Here is a 23809-nt window from a genome sequence, read left to right on the forward strand (position 1 = left end):
ATGAGATGTTATCGAGATTCTCATATTCTGAGGAGTTTCAACCTTAAGGTGCTATAGCCAAGGAGACGTGTGATGATATTCAACAGACAGGATGGCGTGTTTTTATCCTTGCCTGCGATGTTCATTGTGGTTACTGCACATTTTTTACACGCACAAGCACACACACACACACACACACACACACACACACACACACACACACACACACACACACACACACACACACACACACACACACACACACACACACACACACACACACACACACACACACACACACACACACACACACACACACACACCATTTTATTTTTTAGGGATTGTGTGCTGCATGAGGCATCTCACAAACAAGCAGCAGCAGAGGTATAAAGTGTTGCGAGTGGGAGGATGAGAGAGAACATTGTCTTCTCTCTTCTCCAGCTTAAGGGACAGAGCAAAACAGGTTGTGTGAGGATACTGGCTCTCCTTTTAACAACGTCCAACACACACACACACACACACACACACACACACACACACACACACACACACACACACACACACACACACACACACACACACACACACACACACACACACACACACACACACACACACACACACACACACACACACACACACACACACACACACACACACACACACACACACACACACACACACACACACACACACACCGCCCTGGGGCCACCTCTCTGCTCGTCTGATGCAGCCCAGAGTTAGTGTGTTGTGTTGTGTTGTGCAGCAGAGAACTTGGAACATTTGAAGCACATTCCTCGGTGTCAGATGGCCTTTGTTAGCACACTGTAATTACCAGAGTAACACTCTTACCTTGTCATGTTGCGACACATAATTAATGCAGCAACTTTGATTCATGTGTTTTTAAATGGTTTTTCTTTAATAGATTAAGCTGACATTTTTCTCCTTTAATGCAATTATGAGTCATTCATTTACCAAGTAATAAACATGGATTTATGTGCGACCCATAAAAAAAAATCAAGATGCATCGGGAAGGTGTTACGCTGGCTTTGCTCTCGTGCTTTTTCACTTTATATTTCACTTTGCTTTTAAACATATTGTTTGCAGTGTGGCTCGCTTTTTTATAACAGTAATGTCGACAAAGCCCCAACCAAATGTACTTAGAAGAGAGAAAGCTAAGCTGGGGAAGGTTACGAAGGTTAATACCCAAACAGTCTCTTGTAAACAGTCATTTCAGTTTAGAGACGGCATAGACATTTAACATCAACTTTCCCAATGCAATGAGGGATTACTATATTACCAGTATTTTGGGGTGCACCACACTCACTTCTGCTTCTAATCTGGTGTTGACAAATCTGTCTGTTTACAATTTATCTGATTGTGTTTTCTTGCCCTGCCTGACTTTTTTTAGTTTTTAACTGAACGTTCCCACATTTCAGCAATTACTAAGGTGAGTGCACTATGATCATAAGCAATAGAAATGTTGGCCAAAGCTAGCAAAATAAGACCCAAGTTGTAATAAACCCTCATTTTTATCCTTTTGAGCATCTCCAAAATGTTGATGTAATCTTGGAATGACATCAATATATATAGACCGGCCGCCATGTTTGTGTGTGTGTGTGTGTGTGCGCCGTTCGGTCGGTTGGTCCCATGATGTGATCCATCAGCTGGGTCTCTCTGTCTGCCGTCGTCAATTACCCAGAAGGAAAATAACATTAGAGGCCTGAATGGGACACGGAGCCTGACATGGCTGTGTTATATGATTACACAACCTGTTGGCTGTCCGCCTGTCAAGTGTCTCCGCGGCTCTTGATGAATGGCTGTAATATGCCGCGCATCACAACACGCCACTACGCCGCCACACACACTCATTAATGGGCTTCTCATAATGCAGGGGCCGTTTTTCCACCAATGGCGCGCGGAGGAGGGGGGGATTCGCATATAGAGTGATTGGGGGAGAGAGAGAGAGAGAGGGAGCTTGTTGTATAGTTGTAGAGCGAGATTGAGAAATGACGATCATCAGTGCCCCGACCTTGTTTCCGTGTCACCGTTCAAGGCAGTAAACAAAAGAAACACGGTGTCCTCATTTGAATAATTTTACAAATGGCGTGGTGGCAGGCCGCCAGCAGCATCCATCCACACACAGCCCAACGAACGTAACTCTCGATGATTGAACGAAGGGCTGACACAAGTACCGTGACACCGAGAAGCTAAAGGGAAGATGTACGAGTCATTATTTGTAGTAGTGCGACTGGCACACATGTTTCTCAATTAGATACATATACTTGTCCATCTGTGGACTATTTGCATAGATTATGAGAAATGTGTGTAGTGTGCGCGGCGGCATGCGTGTGGGAAACATTACAATAGAGAGAGAGAGAGAGAGAGAGCCAGAAGAAAAGAAGATTGAATGTGTCGGATGCCATCTGAAAGCTCAGCTGATTGCTCTTTCTCTCAGTGAATTAGGAGACATACTCAACTCTGGGCTGTAACAAACACATTTGATTGTCACATGGAGACACTGCTCCGAGAGGTTTCGAAATTGAACGAGGGGTGGGGGGGGGGGGGGAAATAGTTCGGAATGAGCTATTTTGTAAGGAGACTCTATGGGAGAAATACTCCATGTTTGCCAGTGGCTTTGTGGCAGCAAAGTGAAGTCGTTTTCCCCACAAAGTACCGGCTATACAGGGGTTATCTAAAGCCTACATGACCCTGAGCCACATTAGTTCGGTGGTATTTATGGCTCTGTCTGTCTTTGAGTGTGTAATGCCTGGTGGGGAAGCGTCAGCCCACATTGCAGAAGCCCCCATTGATAAGCACAGTCTCTTACTACCGATTTGACGCTTCTGTGCTCAATCTACCGCGCCTCACCTTTTTGTCTTGTCATATCGTTGTTTCTTCTTGTCTCACATTAAAGTCAGTATTTTTTTATAGAGAGAGAAACAGATGTTGAGAGGACATTTTTCAATCTCACCTCCCCCCTCAGATGTGCCGGTGTTATCAGGCTCCCAGATACCGTGGAGGAAAGTGGTGAAGTGTGCTGCACCTGCAGTGTGTGTGTGTATCTATGACTGAGGAAGAGACAGGCCTGTCTGTGTTATATTCCTATTATATGAGGGACATTGGCCCCTTCTGCCAATCCCAATATTAGCACTTCTGTCATATTAATTTCGGTTTAAATATGGAGGTCAGGGGTCAGTGACAACCTGTTGACAAGATGGCAGATTTATGCAACATGTCACGCACACACACTCCTACATAAATAAAAGAAAACACACACACACACACACACACACACACACACACACACACACACACACACACACACACACACACACACACACACACACACACACACACACACACAGGCACACACAGGCCAGTTCTTTTGGCGCAGCGAGTTGTAGCACTGCTGGTGGTGGTGGTTTCTTGTTGCTGCTGATCTTTGTGTCCTTCCAGCAGCAGATACCAGAGCCGGAGTTATTCTCCGCTCCGCACCCTGACCTAAACTAATTGACAACGGCTGTGGCTGAGAGAGAGAGAGAGAGAGAGAGAGCTCAACAGACACAGAGAGAGAAGGAGAGCGAGAGAGAGAGAGACTTTTTTTGATTTCTACAAAAAACACTTTATTTACAAATGTATCATTTGAACAGTTTGACAAATAAATAAAGGGCTAATGCATTCAAATCCCAGTTTTTGTTTTAAGAAATGTTTCAAGTGATAGAGAGAGTGTGAGAGAGAGAGAGGAAAAGAGATAGAGAGAGAGAGAGGGGAACATATTATTTTGCCTTTGCTCATCAAGTGGAGAATGGCCGTGTGCTCAACAGTTGGCTTCACGTCACCCAAATCTACTTCCTCCTCTCTGACCTGTCACGAGCCAATCACAGCCAAGCACAATGGAACTTCTCAATATTGTACTTATTTGATAACCGTGGGTCAAAAAACATGAGGGTTGCAGAGTGGAGAGAGAGAGAAAGAGAGATACAGAGAAGGACAAATCAAAGCCAGGGGTTGGAGAAGAGGAGTGGTAAGCTCAGTGACAGCTGCATGCGCATCGTAGTGGGTGACGGTCTGTCAGAGCAGATATTTCTGTCTGTTTAGTGCTGCCTTACTGGCTGCCAGAGACACTCCTCATGTCATCACTGGACTGCCTGCTGTCACTGGCTAAAAAGGAGAGAGGGAGGACTGCACTCAGTGCGTGTGTGTGTGTGAAAGAGAGAGAAAAGGAGTGACAGACAGAAAGTTCTAGCAGCTGTCTTGAAAGCTCCTCCACTCTGTCAGTACATCTTGAATCATGCTCGCCCCCTGATACCTCCCCTCATCGGTAAGACAGGATTTCAGACATTTGTTCGGTCAAAAGTCCACCTTTTCTTCTGTTAGAGACAGACATGTTTTTGGGGAGACTGTTGCACAGCTTGTCTGTTGAGTGATGAGAGCATAAACACTGTAGATAAATATGTCCCTTGCTTTTGCTTATATTTTAAGAAGAATTATTATTATTATTTTTTTTAATACTTGGTCATACTGTTTAGCCAATACATCTATAAGTGTTCTAGAGATAATAAATGGACACAGTTGCTGCACTTGTTTAGAGGTGGACATGTTAGCCATAGCTTAAAATAGGTTGAAAACGGCTTTATAGATGCAGCACATGTATCAGACAAAAAAGTCATACAAACAGTCCAAAATTAAGCACAGTAAGAGTTTTTGTTGAAAGTGTTGTATGTCCTTGGCCCCATTCAAAGTTATTGTGAAACTCTCAGGGAACGTGGTGGGTACAACATTATTTATATCTTGTTGCTGAGTATTGTTGTAGCTCTATAACTAAAATACACAGTAAAGTGGACCTTACGACACTGAAAGAGCCAGGGGTATTGAAGTGCCAGGATACACATTTAGCATCGGCGCGCACACAGTGTTGACTGACAGTACTATTATCTCAGCAAACTTTAAGCAGCTGTAATTAAAATACTGCGGTGGGAGGCATTCTGTCAGCTTTGTGTAGGCGGGACAATTTACATGAGATATTAAATAAAAATAGCAGCACCCTGTTTTGTAAAATTCCCCGGGTCAACTGCATGGGGTGTGTGGGTGGCACGCAGAGAGACTATGTGAGGCTGGAATTCAGTGCCAGTGTGCCAGTGGTTTCTCACCAAAAATAGTTCCAAAAAATCCAACCGGCTACTTTTTTCAGGGTGAATTCAAGATATTTAACGGTTTAACGGGTTAGCGGGACAAAATAACAACTAGCAATGACCACTGTTTACTAAAAGGGTTTGACCCCTTATTTAGGCTAATGCTAATAATAACGCTTGGATTAGCGCTCTTTCTGTACTTAAACAATAGACTAATCTCTTTAAAACATCATGTATTCCTTTAAATAATGGCTATAAAGAAAACATAATAATATACTCTCATGGTGTATTTTTGCCTTAAGTGCTATAGCCATTGACTGTTTGATTGCAATCATCTGTTGTTGCAGTGCTGTGTGCGTGATTACAAACGTGTTTTTTCACCACCCGAAATGGCCATCGACTGAGGTAATGGAATATTACAAAAAATGTAAGAGCATTAGTAGGGTACATGGCTGCACAGTGGCCCATGCCAAGGGACTTTTTCGGTGTGAAGTTTATTTGCACATTCTTCTGGTCTATATTTCCTTGTGTTTTTAAGTTTAAGTGAACTGGGCACTGTCTGAAATTGTGAACGTGTGCAACCCTGAAATGGATAATTAGTGGTTATAGAAAGTGGATGGATAGGGTAGGGAGCTACTGCAGCTTAGACGTCACTTCTGATATAAAGTTCCTGGGATATTATCTCCACTTTTCTCAGCCTTTCTGTGACTGTTTTATTGAGATCACCAGACAATGATACTTGTGTTATTTTAGGGCTGGGCCATTTATGCTTAACGTAATTACACCAAACTTTCATTGAACATTTATCAAATTTCTATCGAGATAATAATCGTTTTGGTTTTTATCGCCCAGCCCTTTATGATTTAATGAATCTAGGAAGCACGCTCACTTACTTCCCCAAATCTAATTCCCAGGCTGGAAAACCCCTGTTATTCTTTTTTTCCCCCCTTTTTTTTTTCAACCGCGATATGAGCTTTCCCAGTGACGTTGCCTATAATTCTGTGGCTGTCGTGACAACATTAGTCCAACATTAGATAGATTGTGTACCGTCAGTGGCTCCCTCCGGTGCTCTGACAGCCCTGTAACCACACACCAGTGTTTATGTTCTTTAGGTTAACACGGTTATCTCTGTACGTAACACGAGCCCTCAGCCTACATGGGCACTTGGCATACATGCATGTAGTTGTGTGTGTGTGTGTGTGTGTGTGTGTGTGTGTGTGTGTGTGTGTGTGTGTGTGTGTGTGTGTGTGTGTGTGTGTGTGTGTGTGTGTGTGTGTGTGTGTGTGTGTGTGTGTGTGTGTGTGTGTGTGTGTGTGTGTGTGTGTGTGTGTGTGTGTGTGTGTGTGTGTGTGTGTGTGTGTGTGTGTGTGTGTGTGTGTGTGTGTGTGTGTGTGATCTTGCAGCTGCAGGACCCATCTCTCTCGCTCTCTCTCTCCAGAATGAGCTGCAGGGACTTGCCAGTATTTTCATTCCCTCTGGAGGCATTTCCGCACACTAACAAAGCCCGGCCTGCGTGATGAAACGAAGAGGAAGCAGCTTTTGTGAAGGGAGCAGCCAATTTCGGCGTGTCTGTGTGTGTGTGTGTGTGTGTGTGTGTGTGTGTGTGTCTGTGTATGCGTGCACTACTGACCCTGCCTGTAACAGTTTGTTACATGCAGATTTACTTTTGAGCTTGTAATTCAGGCTGCTCCAGGCTCTTGTTTGCTGACAAGCCCTACTGTAGCAGCACAAGCAAGAGAACCAGTCCACTCTGGAATCCCCATTCACAAGACTCAAGTCGCCTCCTGTTTGCCTATAATTGACTGCCATAGTACCTGGCTTTGTTGGATTGGTTTGGTTAGCGTTTTTTAGCCACTGGCCTTTTCACAGTCTTCACTTCCCGTGTAGCTCCCCCCCCCCACCCTCCCTTCCAAAAAGGAAATGTGTGCTTTAGCCCAGGTCACAATTCTCCAGGGCGTCTGGGAATGGAAAGAATTGAACCAATAGTAGAAAATTACAGGTCAGCACAACTTAGCCATTGAAGTTCAGCTGTGCTATTCAAGTGTCTCGAGTATTCATTTTTCTCTTTTTTTTCTGCTAAATTCCCTTCGTTAAGCTGGCAGTTTCCCGGAAATAACTCCCCTTGTTTTTTTTGCTATGAGGCGCCGAGGTGGAAGCTCACACGCAACCTTTTTTTTTTGCTGTCTCACTTGAGGTCATGACACAGCAACAGAGAATCACAATCACAGTTTCCCTTTTTAAAATAGAATTAAAAAGCAATGCTTGAAAATGTGAAAAAAAAGTCTGGCAACCGCAGTGTCGCTGAAGCAATAGGGATTTCTTTTGGGGTAGTCCACACACACAGTCAGCGTCTCTGTGGGTTGACAGCCACGGCCCATAGTGTGACACACGCTCATGCCCATAAACAGGGATTTGGCCCTCTGGAGAAAATAACCTCCATAATTACCGGGTTGCATATGGACCTGCCCACAGTGAGGGGGGGAGGAGGAGGAGACAGGGGTTGACTGAGAAGTAGAGAGAGAGAAAGAGAGAGAAAGAGAGAGAGAGAGAGAGAGAGAGAGAGAGCGCCACATCCGCTAGTGCATTCCTCCGTGCTGTGTCATACTGGTGCCGAGTTTCCCCCCTTCTTCGCTTTGCACAGAGATTTCCACAGAGGAGGAGGAGGAGGGAGAGGAAAAGGTGCAAAGGGCTACTGACTGACTGACTGACTGACGCAACGCAACGCTCCGGGGCTGTGGACACTGACATTTAAAGTTTAACAAGGCAGCAAGCTGCTCATTCATAGACTTCCCCCGCGGTCACAAAAAGAGAGACGACAGAACTGTTAAAAGAGTAGTGGACTCAGGAGGACTGACTGCTAGACAATGGAAGAAGTGCTATAACGTGATGGAAGGAAAATAAAGAAACAGAGACACACACACACAGCCGAGTGACCTAACTGTTGATGCGCTCATACATTTAAATTCGTAACTCTCCCACTCTCTCTGCCAGACCCCCCGCCCCCCACCCCCCTCCAAATCACATGATCTCTCCGGTCTGGCTTGAATTGGCGTCATTACAGCAGTGTGGCCAGGCAGGGCTGAATGTCTGCCTGTGGTTGGCTGGTTGCCCGTCTGCTTGCCTTGTCATTCAGCTGGTTAAAGAGGCCTTGGTGAAGCGCTGCACTGCACTGCGCTGCACCCGGGCTACTACGGGGCCATTCCTGCCTGTAACGGGTCGAGGGCAGAAAAAAAAGCAGCCCATGTCCTGTCATAGGCGCTAGCTACAGTATAGCACACGCATAGCAATTTACTACTGGAAAAATCACAAGGGTAAGGGTATTTTTGCCTGGTAAGCACAACATTCAAGCCCCCGCCGCAAGCAAAATTGTAACCTTCTTTTGTATGCGTTGTTTTGATAGCTTGAATTGCATTTCAGAGAATGAGTAGCTGCTGCTTTCCAACAGCGCAAAAGAGTCTCTCTCTAGAGTAGACAAGCACAGCGACTCAAGTCTCAAGTATGTTCCCTGTCTCTGTTGCTTGTACGCCACCTACACGGATTGTAAAAAAACGAAATAGACTGATCCGCTCCCAAAGGAATCCTACCAAACGACAGCACGGAACAACAATCCAGTGTTTTCACTTTCAAGCCTCCAATGCTTGAAATTTCAAACATCAGACTTGAATAACCACCCCCTTTCACCCCTTTTAATTTGTCTATTTCTCTGTCTGTCTTCGTCTAATGGCGTCTCTCATCCTGTCACAGCTGACCTGAGAGCCTTACTGACGCCTCCCATGTCCTCTTCCCAGTCCCAGTGTGACACCCAGAGTGAGGACATGCTAGAGAGCCATGACTTCATCCTCCTCCTCCTCCTCCTCCTCCCTTCCCTCAGTCTCTTGTTCTTTTTCATACTCCCCTGCTCTTCTTGTGTGTCTGCTAAGTCCTAACAATCTTCCTGTTACGATTAGCAATAATAATGTTTTTTTTTCTTTCCCTCCACCGCTTCAGTGTGTAATGTCTGGAGCCTCCTGTGTTCTTGGAAAGCAGCCTAATAAGCTCAGACACACACACACACACACACACACACACACACACACACACACACACACACACACACACACACACACACACACACACACACACACACACACACACACACACACACACACACACACACACACACACACACACACACACACACACACACACACACACACACACACACACACACACACACACTTGCTGTCTCTTGCACACCACAGGCCTATTCTCCAGTGTCACCAGTGCGCACACTGAGGTAAACAAAGACTGCCACACACATACGGATGTACACACGTACGTACACACACATACGTATGTACACACACACACACACACACACACACACACACACACACACACACACACACACACACACACACACACACACACACACACACACACACACACACACACACACGCGTGCTATCCCAGTGTGCTAATAGAGCAGGATACCAGCCCCACTGAGGACAGGTATACGCTATAGCACGTTAACGTTGACCTTCCGTGTGCCAATCACAACAAAAATCTGTTCCCTTGGATTTGAATACGGAGAGGAGAAAACGGTGTAAATTGAAAGCAGAAATCCCCCCGGTGTGAGACAAGATGAGCCTCCGAATAAATTATTCAGATGGCAGCCCTTCTTTCCCCCGCATGATTCTCGCCTTCTGCTACATTTAATGGCATCTGTGATGACGCCCATTGGAGATTAATCCAGATGTAAAGACGCTTGTGTGTGTGTGTGTGTGTGTGTGTGTGTGTGTGTGTGTGTGGCCCGCTCACCCTTCTTTCCCATGCGTCCCGTTGTGTCGTATGATGGGGAAACAAAGCCCCAACAGGGGAATTTATTTTTCTCTCCGGAGAGGGCTGTAAATAAACAACTAGTGAATCAATGCCTCCATTTGTTTTTCTCTGATAAGTCTGCCTCTGTGTGTGTGTGTGTGTGTGTGTGTGTGTGTGTGTGTGTGTGTGAGACAGTGATTTGCAAGCAGCAGTAGCTCTCAGCAGCCATATTTCCTCTCAGTGAGAGTGAGAAAACATGCCACACAGGGCCTCATGTTTCATTACCAGGGATCAGTAAATTACAGTGTGCTTTTCTTTTTTATATATATATACATATATAAATATATATATACATATATAAATATATATATATCGCATCACTCGCTGCAGCTCAATTAACGCCCCGACGGAGCATTTGTATGAGTTGGAAATAATACCCAGCATTGGATATTGTGCTTTAGAAAGTACTCAGTCAACTGAAGACACACACAGGCTTAGAAATTACCTGGTGTAATTGAATAGGAAAAACCCACAGCCGTTCCTGACTCCTGAGTTGAGTGTGTTTCAGTGTGAGTGTGAGCGTCATTGTTTTCTCTTCAAAGGGATGACCTTCCCTGACAGAAAAAGCACTTTACACAGCTATGTGTAAAGTGTAGAGTGTTTTCAGTAGTACACTGTTTGCAATGTTTTTGTCAAGCGTGTTTTCATTTAATTGAAATGTGTGTTTGTTAGCCATTGTTTTTCTTATTAGAGATGATACATTCTCTCTTGCCTTTTGACATATCTGCCTCTGAGATGTCTGCCTCCAGCCCAAATCAATGTAGAGATGTATGACATTTTGGTAACACTTCACAATATGGGGACGTTAACGAACTGTTAGTTAGTGCTATTAATGGCTATGTAATGCTTGATGAAGCATAGGCTTAGTTAAGCTTAATTGAATAAGGCACATATTTTTTTTAAACTTAACTTACTTGAGTACTTATATTCTGAAATTGGTGCAACTGTATAAAAACAGATTTTCCCATTTGGGGATCAATAAAATATTTCTGATTCTAAAAATTCTCTAACGTCCATTTTATCTGAATGGAGCCAGAAATCTCAGAGACGGATGTCTTAAAAACCTGAGCGAATACACCAAAACTACAAGTCAATAATATGTGTACTCTTTTGTTCAAATATTAAAAAAGACCCTTTTAAGAATGATTCCTAAACTGTTATTTTCCCCCTAACTGCACACTTCTGTGCTCCTCCAGTCCGTAGCGGATAATGAGCAGTAGAGCACACACAAGGTCCCACAAAAAAATTGGAGGGGAGTATTGCTTGTATTAGCAGCGGCTGGATGACTAATGGGAGCTGTGAATAATGGTGTTAGCAGAGTGATCCTGGTTCTTTATAGGAACAACGGTAACCTCCCAGTGTGTAAACCTTGATTAGGAGCAGCCATTCAACTAATGCTGCTGTTTGCTAATGCCGACATGACCACACACGCACACACGCACACACGCACATACACACACACACACACACACACACACTCACACACACACACACACAAGCCCTGTAATGAGCACTGCTTTACCACCACGTTTTTCTTTGTGCTCAAGTACCCTTTTCTCTCTGTATCCCATATCCAAGTGTGAAATTACAATATCAGATCATTTTGAGCTAATTAAACTCATATGGCTAATTTAATTTGACTCAAATATGGTTGGGTGGAAAAAAAAATGAATAAATCATGGAGATGTATTTAGGCTTGCTATAGCGCTGACGGTAATATTAATGAAAAGATGTGGGCGTTTCAAACACAGAGAATGAGTGAGCTTTAAGATGCGCTCTTCTTAAGTGAGCTAGCTCATTAATAATCAGCGAGCGGTTGTCCCATTAGCAGATTTTTTTGCACTTCTTCTTACTGTAGTTTAGAGAAGATGGAGCCAGAAGCGGAGAACAAATAGTGCCCCATGATAAGAGCCTGGAGAGTTGAAAAATGGCTGCTTTTTGGCATTCAAAAACTCACAAAAAAGACGAAAAAATCTACTCCTATTTGTCTCTTTTTAAGTATTGTATCTGTCATATTTGGCCCGGGAATTTAGAGACGTGTCTGTGTGTTCTCTCTCAAAGCTCTGTCGCTCCTTGTTGCATGTGCTTCCAATCCGTCAGAAAGCACAACACTTTATCACACCTTCAATAAACGATGCCACCTTTAAGTCTTTTTTGCTTTTGCCTATCGCCGAAAAGCAGATTGTGTTTTTTTGTCTCTCTTCCCCTGATGTGCGTCTCATTCTGTTTTGTCTTTCTCTTTTTTTTTTTTAGAAATCGCTCTGATGATTGATGAGGATTAAGGAAACCGATTTAGGGTGAAGAAGAAGAAAAAAAAAGTTGGGGAACGTCCGCATCCACCACTGGTAAGGATCCTGATTTATTATCACCCCCCTTGTCTTTCACCCAACACCTGAAACAGTTAAGCATCAGCTGGTGTGTGTGTGTGTGTGTGTGTGTGTGTGTGTGGCGGCGGTGGGTGATACAGATACGCTTCAGTACAAGTCTAACAAACACGATAAGATGGGCTGCAGTTTGGTTTCTTCTTTTTGTTCTTGTCTCTTGTTGTGTCATACCAGACACTCCACACAAAGATGTTTTGTCCCCAGAACAGAATGCTCTGGCACATGTTATACAGTGACACAGGGTTCTGTCTCAGACGACTGTGTGCTTACAAGAATGAACAGGAAAAAAAACAGGACATATTGTGTTTCAGCAACAAACAAACAAATATAGCAAAAAGAACAGACTTTTTTAGTTTGAGCGAGGGCACAAAAAAATCCTCACCGCAAATCATCTCCTTCAATCATCTGTGAAGGAAAAAAGCGCTTGTATTCATATGGTTTCTGTGATGAAGGATTAGATTTTCAGTGACGTGAAGGCATTTCCTCTTGGCCTGGTGGACAGCTGGTGCGTGTCAGGTGAACGAGGGTGGGGGGGGTGGGGAAGTCAGTTACAGGAGTCCTAAACAAGTTGTAATGCCTGCTCAAACTGCGCCTCATCGCCTTAGCCGTTAGCCCTTCTGATGTGGTGGATTTATTTTATTTTTTTGAAGGGGAAAAAGCCCATTTTAAGGATGTTTACAAGGAGCTCCTTCTCTCACATGTGTTCCACAGTTGGTGAGAGAACCATCCTGGGCTGGCCCTGCTTCAAGCTGTCCCCAGGGTCTGAAATTTGAGTGTTAGCAAGTGTTGTTGAACCAATGGTGATACCATATGTATTATATGTATGGCTATTAATCTGCCTCTATCAGTAGCAATATAAATCTCCAAGAGGCGGACAATGCTATATGCTAATGTCGTGGCTCCATTTGATGCAAAAACACGCATAAAATACTGTGTTTAATCAGCCTTTGAAAAGCAGGAATATCATCATGTATTAGGTTATCCTTTGGACTGCATGAATATTAAGTGTTCATTTAAACCTTGTTGCCACTCCATGAATTGTCATCACAGTGTCAAAGACCTCTTGACTGACGTGATGGCAGATTGTAATTGGGGTGAACGAGGATCTGAGTGAAAACATCAGACCAATCTGAGTAGAACGGAAGACCCAAGTCCCTAGTCCCCATGCTTTTGTTTGGGAGGCTGTGTGTGTGTGTGTGTGTGTGTGTGTGTGTGTGTGTGTGTGTGTGTGTGTGTGTGTGTGTGTGTGTGTGTGTGTGTGTGTGTGTGTGTGTGTGTGTGTGTGTGTGTGTGTGTGTGTGTGTGTGTGTGTGTGTGTGTGTGTGTGTGTGTGTGTGTGTGTGTGTGTGTGTGTGTGTGTGTGTGTGTGCAAAGTGTCGACGGTGTAGTTTGTATACACTGTTAAAACGGCATCAAAGCCGCTGGAAGGTGAATAATTTTTTGGTGGCATCTGCACATTCTGCAATATGCTAATGAGCAAAAGCTGCAAAAGCCAGATTGCCAGGAGAGAGAAGGAGAGGAGGAGATGGAGGGAGAGAGAGAGAAAAGGAAGGAGGGAGGGAGGGATGGAGGGAGCTGCCGAGTGGAAAAGAGAGAGGGGAAACAGACGGAGGGCTGGTGTAAATTATGGATGCAACCTGCGATTTCCAAGAGGAAAAAGAAAAGGCAAGAGAGAAACCTCAAGTCATGCATATCAGATTACGCATTTGCCACATTTTCTTATCATGGTCCGTGAGCAAACTCGTATACAATCTGGCCCTCCGTGTGTGTGTGTGTGTGTGTGTGTGTGTGTGTGTGTGTGTGTGTGTGTGTGTGTGTGTGTGTGTGTTTGAGTTTGAGAAAGAGAGAGAGAGCACTTAAACATTCATCCATGTCGAGTTTGTGTGGAGCTGTGTCGTGCCGTCAAGCGTTCTATGAACCTGATATGACGTGTGTGTGTGTGTGTGTGTGTGTGTGTGTGTGTGTGTGTGCGTGCGCGTCTTAAGCTGTGTTGACATTCATTGCACTATTGTGTTGCTGCCTTGCTTTGTGTTATGTGTCTGGTTGTGCGTCTGCAGTCACACGGGCCCTTGATAGCTCACACACGTACCATTTCAGCATTGAGCATACAGTACACACGTCGTGGACAGAGTGACAAATCGGTTCCTTTACGAGCTGTTTAAATAACTTCACATCACTCAAATCACTCTGCCATTATTAATGATACATGATGGAATGCTGCTGCGCCACCTTGTTAACGACACTGCTTTCTTTTGTTGAGAATACTTAAAGGTGCACTATGTAACTTTTGGTGCGTCAGAGAAGTGAACATTTTCTACGGTATATTCTCAACTAGATAAACAAACTTTCTACACAGGGAAATTGGATACCTGGAAAGCTGTTTGAAGTTAGAAAAAGCTACCTGAAAAGTTACTGTTTCACTGTCTAGTTTTGTCTACCAACATATTCTAGTCTTACGTTTGGTTCCAGGAGCCTCAAAATAAATTTGCTTTTAATTTATGATGTTACAATTATTCAATACCAAGAAATACATGTAGAGTAAATATGTTTTAACAACTGCAAGCTCTGAAAATGGTAACAAATACCTCCTCCTCTAAAACTGCATCGTACACCTTTGATGATACATGGAAATGCTGCATCACCTCTGTTGTTTTCATTTGTCGAAAAATACTCAACTCTCGTTATGTACTTTGCTTGCCTGAGCAATTCCTAAGTTTAGTAAAAGCGAGTGTTCGTTCGTTCGTTCGTGTCCCACCGCCGCCTGCCACACCCCGCCCTCCCGTGCCAGTCCCCCACTAACGGCCCGTGTGAATAATGGATCCATTCTTGAGTCGTGTGTGTGTGACTGGGGCCTGTGCAGTGCTGTGGTTTCCCCCCTTCAGCAGAGGTGGAGGTGGGGGTTGTGGAGAGGAGAGGAGGGGGGGGGGGTGGTCTGGAAATAACTCCTGCCTGAGTGAGACGGGAGCGCCTTAGGTGGGCCTCTGTGCCAGCCTCGACTTCCTTTAACACGCTTTCGCACGACACAAAAAAAGTACAACAGCTTCAGAGAAACTGGCACTTTCTTTATTATTATGCACCTCTGATCCGGTTAGGAAGGAAATATGGATTAACGTGTCATCGTTCAGCCGTGACCGAGTGATCTCCTTCAAAGATGGCAGGAGGTATTAAGAAAGAACAACAAAACAAAAAAAACTGCTTTCGTCTTCTAAGAATATTGGACGGGAGCCATGTTGCACTTGAAGAGAGAGAGAGAGAGAGAGAGAAGAAGTGTCTGAGCTGGCATCAGAAACTACATAAAGCTGCCCTGGAATTTGCCTGCCATGTAAAAAAAAATTGTGTTAATGTGCAAAGTAGGTCATTTATTTGGAGCAGGGACAGCTGTATAGTCAGTGTGTTTCTCGGGGAAAGCGATCGTGTCAAGAGCAGGGGGGGGGGATCATTTCATAAGCAGGCAGACAGACACATCGCTGGATGGATTTGGTGAACTACCGCGCTAGGGGGATTTGCATACAGCGATATTTTGTTTATATGTAAAAGCCTCCAAAACCCCTAATATCCCAGAGGGGGAGAAGGAGGGCTAAGGGAGGGGGTGGGGGGGGGGGGGGGGTGTTGAAGGTGAAAAATGGCCGTGGTCAATCCAGAGACGAGCATCAGTAACCACAACCAGAGAGATAGCAGCCGAATAATAAATAAAAAAAAAATCTGACTAAATCAGATTACCAAACAAACAGCTAAGAGGATTAATTCCGATCACTCTCTCTCTTTCTTTTTTTTTCTCTCTCCATCAGACGGACATTAAATCTGCAATCTGTAAAATCCCTTCAAATGATTTTGTCTATTTCACTTATTATTTTTTCCCTGGGTTTTTTAAAAAGCCAGGCCTCTTTTGTTGCTCTCGGTCTGAACTCTGGCCTTTTGTTCTGCCTTGAGGCTTCTAGAAATTGCTTTACTAAACAGGCTATCATATAAAAAAAATATCTCCACGAGGTGCAACACCAATTTGCCCCCCGCCCCCCCTCCCCCTCCCATCAGATGCTGTACCGCTGTTAAGCCCCACCATGTTTTAATAACACCATCCACACCACGCCGCACACACTAACTGTTAGAAAAAAGCAAAGTGGTGTGTGTTGAGAGAGAGAGAGACGCCTGTGGCTATGTGTGGCTGTCACTTCACCGAGCAGAGCAAGCCTTCACTGGCACACAGACCTAATTAATAGAACACATAATATGCGCAAAGAGAGTAATTACACCTTGTCCCTGGCTTTTCACAGATCAAAAAAAAAATTAAAAAATCTGTCGCTGCCTTTTCTTTAGAATTTATCTCAGGAATGATTGTTGGTTTCTACAGTCATTCAGTATGTTTTCTCTTGGGGGGGAGTTGAAAAAAAAAAAAAAGGGCCGTAGATTAATTTGGTTAATATTTCATAAAGCCTTACAAAGGACACAGGGCATTTGAGGCTTTTCAGATTATTTGTTCTCAGCCAATATTACACACATACACACACACCACCACTGCTGGTTTCAACTGCGCTGCAAAAAAACTCTACTACAGCTCTCTCTCTCCAAGCACAATGCATTGCCAAGACCAAGGCACTTTAAAGAGGTCGAAAGTGTTTGTCTACGATAGCGTTGTTTGTGAAATGGGAGCCGTTCACATGTTACTGCTCCTTTTTCTTTGGTCCTTTTTTTTTGTTCGGGGTTTCTGAATCAAAGGAGGCCAGTTCACTTCACGCACGGCAATCGTATCATATCGCTCTCCTGAGTGCTGATAACCGCTAACAGATTTGTATTAATATCCTTTGATATCAACTGAATCATTTTGGATCCCCGCTATAAGCTACTCACGCACACCTCGGCTAAACACACACACACACACACACACACACACACACACACACACACACACACACACACACACACACACACACACACACACACACACACACACACACACACACACACAGGCAGCACAATGCAGTGTTGCTCTTTGACAGCTTGACAGATTGACAAACTGACAATCCCTCTCTCAATCACTCCCTCCCTCCCCCTCTCGCCCTCTCTCTCTCTGATAAAGCCGTACATTGTAACCAACAAGACTGTAATCAGCGCAAACCTAATCAAATCATCGCTCCAACAAGCAAGCCCCATGGCTGCCGGGCTTCCACGAAAAAAAAAAAAACACTCGGATACAAGAAGGCAGGCTTGCTTGTATAGCAGTATGAACGGGTAAACCAGCCGCTACTCCAAATGTCAGGGGAAGTAGGATTATTTTCCAAAATGTCACTGACGAGCATAATAGCACAGAAGAGGAGTGTCTCATTCTCTATGTTTGTATCCGGTGTCAGCAGGTGTGTGTGTGTGTGTGTGTGTGTGTGTGTGTGTGTGTGTGTGTGTGTGTGTGTGTGTGTGTGTGTGTGTGTGTGTGTGTGTGTGTGTGTGTGTGTGTGTGTGTGTGTGTGTGTGTGTGTGTGTGTGTGTGTGTGTGTGTGTGTGTGTGTGTGTGTGTGTGTGTGTGTGTGTGTGTGTGTGTGTGTGTGTGTGTGTGTGTGTGTGTGTGTGTGTTCAGTAATAAAAAAGAGCCACTGTACACAAATGTGAAAGTAAGCCGGGCTGTGATTCTGTTGACTGAAACTGGAGTATGATTGGCAGAGAGTGCAAGTTAGCCATTAAAGTGTGTGTGTGTTTTTAGATCTGCACAAACAAATGCACATCTACAAAACCTCCTCATTATCAGCAGTAGGAAAGCTTCCCCTGGGCACTAGGACAACTTGTTTGTACATTTGTGAGTGCTACGTGTGTGAGATTGTGTGTGTGTCTGCGTGTGTTTCTGTGTGTGATTATTTTTCAGTCAAGGCTCATTCCAAGATTTGGTTAACCGAGTTGGCTTGCCCAATCAAATTGCCGCAGCGGGCATTGCTTCAACCTCTGTTTCATTTAGTGGCACCCACGCTCGTGTACTCTTGCCATGGAAACGCACAGACACTGGTGCTTTTTCCCAATTATGCACACACACATCTGAGTGAGAGAATGACACCATTAGAGAGAGAGAGAGAGAGAGAGAGAGGGAAAAATTAGAAAGTACCAATTAAGCTTGAGTTGTGTTTGTGCTGTAGAAGGGCGTATGGGGGCCAATGACTAGAGAAGCTTGTCCAAGATAAAGTGTACTTGTCCTCTTGTTTACAATGTGCACACGTAGACAAACACAGAAGCTATATCCTAGAATATAAGCTGTCTGGACATGCAGATCGTAGAATCATAAATAGCTCTTTTTAAGTATAGATTTGAGACAAAAAAAGAATTCATAAACGGAATGACACTGTATTTATTTTCAATTATACATCACAGAAAATAACTGAAGATTTTTAGCATATTTTTGTTGATTCTTTGCTTTCCGACTTTTAGCTAATGTTTTTTTCCAAACAATCTTACAGACAAACAGAATTCCTGCTGCACTGCCAAATGAAGCATCCTCCTCTCTTGTGTGGCCAGGCTGTGAAACAAAAGGCTAGTTTGGCCAAATCAGGACTGACATCATTGGCAACAGCTGCGGGCGGCGTGCGCTGTGTGTCTGTGCGGGCCTCTCTCTCTCTCTCTCTCTCTCTCTCTCTCTCTCTCTCTCTCTCTCTCTCTCTCTCTCTCTCTGTATGTGTTTACGTCTGTCAAGATGAGGTGACCTGATTGCTCAGCTGAGCAGCAGTGAGGGAAGACCCGGCCGCGTGTTGTCAGAGTAGCACCGAAAACAAGAGACATGGACCACAATGCACTCTGTCGGGCAGCCCCTCCCTTCTCAAGAGCCCCTCTGTGTGTTTTTGTGTTATGTTCCACGCTTCACCCTCCTCTAGCCACACACACACACACACACACACACACACACACACACACACACACACACACACACACACACACACACACACACACACACACACACACACACACACACACACACACACACTGGCACTCTTCTTAACCATGCCAAAGCAGATTTGGAGGAAGGAAAACTGATCCACCACTGGCAGTGCACTGCTGTATCGGCTCCCAGCTCTGGAGTGTGGGGCCAGGGTCAGGCCAAATCCTGTTTAAAGAGCCTTGATCCTCATTGATGTATAGCTAGTTTCTCCTCTCCTCTCCCTCCAACAAAAGGTTACTCCAGGTCAGTCTGTTTCAGTGTTATGATCGGAGTCCATTAATCACTTCCATGCACACTGCATTGCCCAGCATATACCCTTATTCTTTTATTTGGGAATGGAAACCAAAAGAACTCTCTTTACAGCTTGATGTGGGAGTATTTTTATTTTTTTCTACTCACTGGCTGACAAGTCTGTAAAACCGGCAGTGAAACACGTCTCTCCCTCAGCCTCAAGGAGCTGTTAACCCACTTAAAAGACAAAATGAATTTGTTTGGATTTCAGTGGAGAGCTTTTGCTATTACATGATGGCCTCGCTGCTGTTTGAAGAGGGCTTTTCCTTTTTGTAAGAATGTAGTCGTGGAGAGGACCTGCAGAATTTGGATCCTTTTCAATGTGAATATGATCCCATTTCAAGATATTGATTAAACAGCTTAATGGAACTGAACATTGGCAGCTTCAGTCCGCAAAAAAGACTCAATAGTGGATATGAGTGTATGTCCTTTTAGAAAACCATATCAAGGCAACGCGCGTTTGTTAGTGCCTGTAAAAAGGTGGGTGGCCTCATCAGTGGCCTCTTCCAGCATGGACACATAAAGTACCTTCTCAACACACACACACACACACACACACACACACACACACACACACACACACACACACACACACACACACACACACACACACACACACACACACACACACACACACACACACACACACACACAGAAACCCCCCCAACCCCCACCCCCTGGGGCCCTCACCTCAGTGGCCTAGTAGCGAACTGTGTGTTTGTGTGTGTGTGAGGCTTAATAAACCTTTACTAGGGCCATTCCACCCCTGCTGCTCTGTCTTATTACTCCCCGTACCCTTTCTGTTTTGTCCAGCGGAGAAGGGGAAATAGATAGGATGGATTTCAAGCATCACCTTGGGGGTCTGGAGGACGGTGAACAATGCTGTAATGAGGGCTTTTGCAGTGGGCTGAGGATAGCTAGGGTTAGGGGAGGGAATACATAGAGGAGAGAAAGAAAGCAAAGAATAGACAGCGTGTGGTGGGGGTTTGAGTATTGACGTAGTTCAGATAAATGAAGGATTAGTGGATGTGCTTCCTTCACAACAGCCAGTGGTGAAGTGGCTCCTTTTAATGAACTGTGCTTACAAACCCTATGCACTATCATGGACATGGTCATCCATACCTTAAGAGGTATAATAGGATCATATACTATTTACTTCAGTCCATTCATGTAAGGCATGTGCATTGAGGGAGACCTTCACCCAAACTCTCCATTCCACCCTCTAATTTGTCCCTGCTATTGTCTGACTGAGTAGTAGTTGATTGTTATTAGTACTGAATTTGTACTAATAAGGAAAACTATTTCTTTTGAGTGATATTTTAGGATAGGTTTGGTGATTAGAAAATGTTGTTTCTTTAAATGTTTTTCTAAAAATCACTTTTTGTCATGGTCACCATGATCTGCCATTTTTTTCAGAATTGTGCCTGTAACGTTGTCGGTGTTGTTGTACATTATCACCCACCCAAAGTCACACACAGATGAACATATGCGTAAACAAGCACCTTGAGACAGTTTTTATATAATGGATCATAAGTTGAAAACAGAGTGAACATGTCCTGCTCCTGCTCCACCTCTAATTGACACGCCTGCTGAGAAACATGAGCAGTGCACACTGACTGTTTCTTTTGTTACTCTCACCAGACACACACACACACACACACACACACACACACACACACACACACACACACACACACACACACACACACACACACTCGCCCACTGCAATAGACCAGAAGAGTCATAATATCGTCTGCTCATGTTGAGAAACGCTTGTCTAAAGTGAGAACTGCTTGTGTCTATGAGGATAACACTGAGCAAGAGTCACCTGAGTGCACTGAAAGTTCTTTTTTTTATGTGCCTGCTGAGTTGTTTGCTTCCCGTGTGTACTTAAGCTCGGGTCTATATAGATTGAACAGGTGTTTCTGATTGTGTGTCTTGTGTGTCTATACCCATGTAGTGTGTGTGTGTGTGTGTGTGTGTGTGTGTGTGTGTGTGTGTGTGTGTGTGTGTGTGTGTGTGTTTGTGTGTTGTGTGTGTGTCCACAGTGTGTCTGCACTGGAGAGAATCCAGAGGGTCAGGTGTCTGTCTGGTTTTACTTTAGAGTGGAAACCCTTTGGCTCAGATTTCAGCCTGGGGTCATGTGTTCTGCTCCGTGGGCCTCAGAGGTTAAAGTTTACTCTGCTGAGGTATTGTGAGGGGAAGGACTTGTCTGGCTATAGTGCTACACACAAACAAACATATATGTAACATGGGCAAAGGTACATCAGATGTCTAACCTAATGTGAAATTGCAGATATTTTTTTATATTGTGGGTGCAGTGGGAACAGTAGCTTGTCCAATAAAATGCAGTGAAAGACCTCCAAAACTCAAGTCTTCTTTAAATTCCTCCAACCCAAAGTAAAAAAAAAAAATAATAATAATAATTTACTTTAATATTAAAATAATAATAAGCAAAGGAATGTTTGGATTAAAAAATTACTCAAGCAATCTATCAATTATAAAATTTGACTAATATTCTGTTAATTGTTAATAATAAAATACAAATTCATTAATATAGCAATGGTTTCAGCTAAATTATCAATGTCAGACTCTGCAGACACACATACCCAGTAAATGTTTAATGAATGAATTAATACATTTATTTATTCATAACGTTTCCTTAACAAGTATTCCTTTTTCAGACTCACTATCCCAGTACAACTTTGACTTTGAAGACAACTTCCGCTTTATTTGTATGTTCACAAAAATATTAGCAGGATAAAAAAACATTGGAAAATTATAACATTTTGGTATCTATTAAAAGCTAGTAGTTTTTTCTCTGAATGAAATAAATTTGTCCTTTGCCTCAAACACACATCACTTTTGATGATGGCTGACATGTTATACATTTGTCCCTAAATGTGAAACTGTAGCTAGTTAGTTACTTGCACATATTGCCACCAAATCCTTCCAGTCTTAGTTAAAACCCATTGTGACACACCGACTCATTCCTAAGAAGTCTTACAGGCCACAATAATAAGTGGAAACTCTTCACAATCTGACGTGTCTGAAATACAAAAAAATCCCAGTAGCACTGAAGTTACATAAAACATGCTGTCAGTCTTTTTTTGTCACTCTTGCTCTCCATCTTGTTTTTCTACCCCCCCCCCCCCCTCCAACTCCCCCTCTCTATTTCCTTTTCTACCTCTCTTCTAGAGGAACTGGCCAATTTCCTGAGCCTGTTTTTCCATTTGGCTTCCCTGTGCGTGTATCTTTTACACGCGAATGTTTCTGCGTTTCCCTCCGTGTGTGCCTGCTCGTCATCCTCTGTGTGTGCGACTGGCTCTCAGCTAACAGCTTAAAATGTCACAACAGTTTAATTTCACTGGAGATGGCTGGTTGTGAGAGTGACCTAGTGTGTGCTCAGTCAGTGGAGTTAGAGTCAGCTTGATGTGTGTGTGTTTGGACGCTGTGTAAAGGCTTTATTGATAGACAACAGTGCTGTTTTATGAGCAGCAGGCCTGACAGAGGGATTAGTACAATGTTTTTCATTGTTATTGGGGACATCAGCCTTGACTTTTGAACAGCTAGTGCTAGTATTAAAGGGTAATGTTTTCACATTTCTTTGTATTGTGTCCTTTAATTAGCCTGGTCCAACCAGACCATCGTACTTCATTTCATTTGTACAGAAGGTCTGGAACTGCTGTAATTGGCAAACGTTCACTCACTTGGAGGCGGGTGTCTGTTGAAGTTTTTAAAACTATTGGATCTGCCCAGTGCCACTCTGGATTAGCCAACCTATCACATAACGTTTGGTCGTCACGTGTGTCATGAGCCGGCTTCTGACGGTGCGTTCAAGTTGTACAGGGAACTCGGAAATTTCCGACTTCACTACATATTGTAGTCTATGGATCTACTACCTGGCAACGGTAACTTGTTAGAGCCTAACGTTTAGTTATTTGGACGAGAAAGGTTGTCGGCGTCCATACTTTCGCGAGCAGATGCACTGGAACACAGACAGGTCGGAACTCGGAACTACCAAGTCGGAAATCTCCTTCTTCCGAGTATAAAGGAACGCAGCATTCAACTGAAACTGGAGGGCGACTTCGACGTCATCGTTCTCAGCCACTCCCCAGACTGACTACTGAAGGGAAAATGAAATTTGGCCGGAACCAGGTGGGCGGGCGGAGCCAGGCTATCCTTTAATACTAATATTGGCTGACTTCTTTTGTGCACTAATTTCTCACAGCAGGACTTAAAGCACTGCATGG

At 44.0% G+C, this 23809-nt stretch overlaps 1 protein-coding gene across 1 annotated transcript in view; it reads left to right on the forward strand.

The window, feature by feature from the left end:
* Positions 1-23809, forward strand: part of zmiz1a (zinc finger, MIZ-type containing 1a) — a 121365-nt gene that overhangs the window by 30732 nt on the left and 66824 nt on the right. Inside the window, exon 3 of the mRNA XM_080036294.1 lies at positions 12228-12319. The gene's annotated coding sequence lies outside the window, so the exon portion shown is untranslated. The remainder of the gene's footprint in view (positions 1-12227; positions 12320-23809) is intronic.

Source organism: Ammodytes marinus (assembly GCF_949987685.1).
Source record: "Ammodytes marinus genome assembly, chromosome: 11".
Lineage (NCBI taxonomy): Eukaryota > Metazoa > Chordata > Actinopteri > Uranoscopiformes > Ammodytidae > Ammodytes > Ammodytes marinus.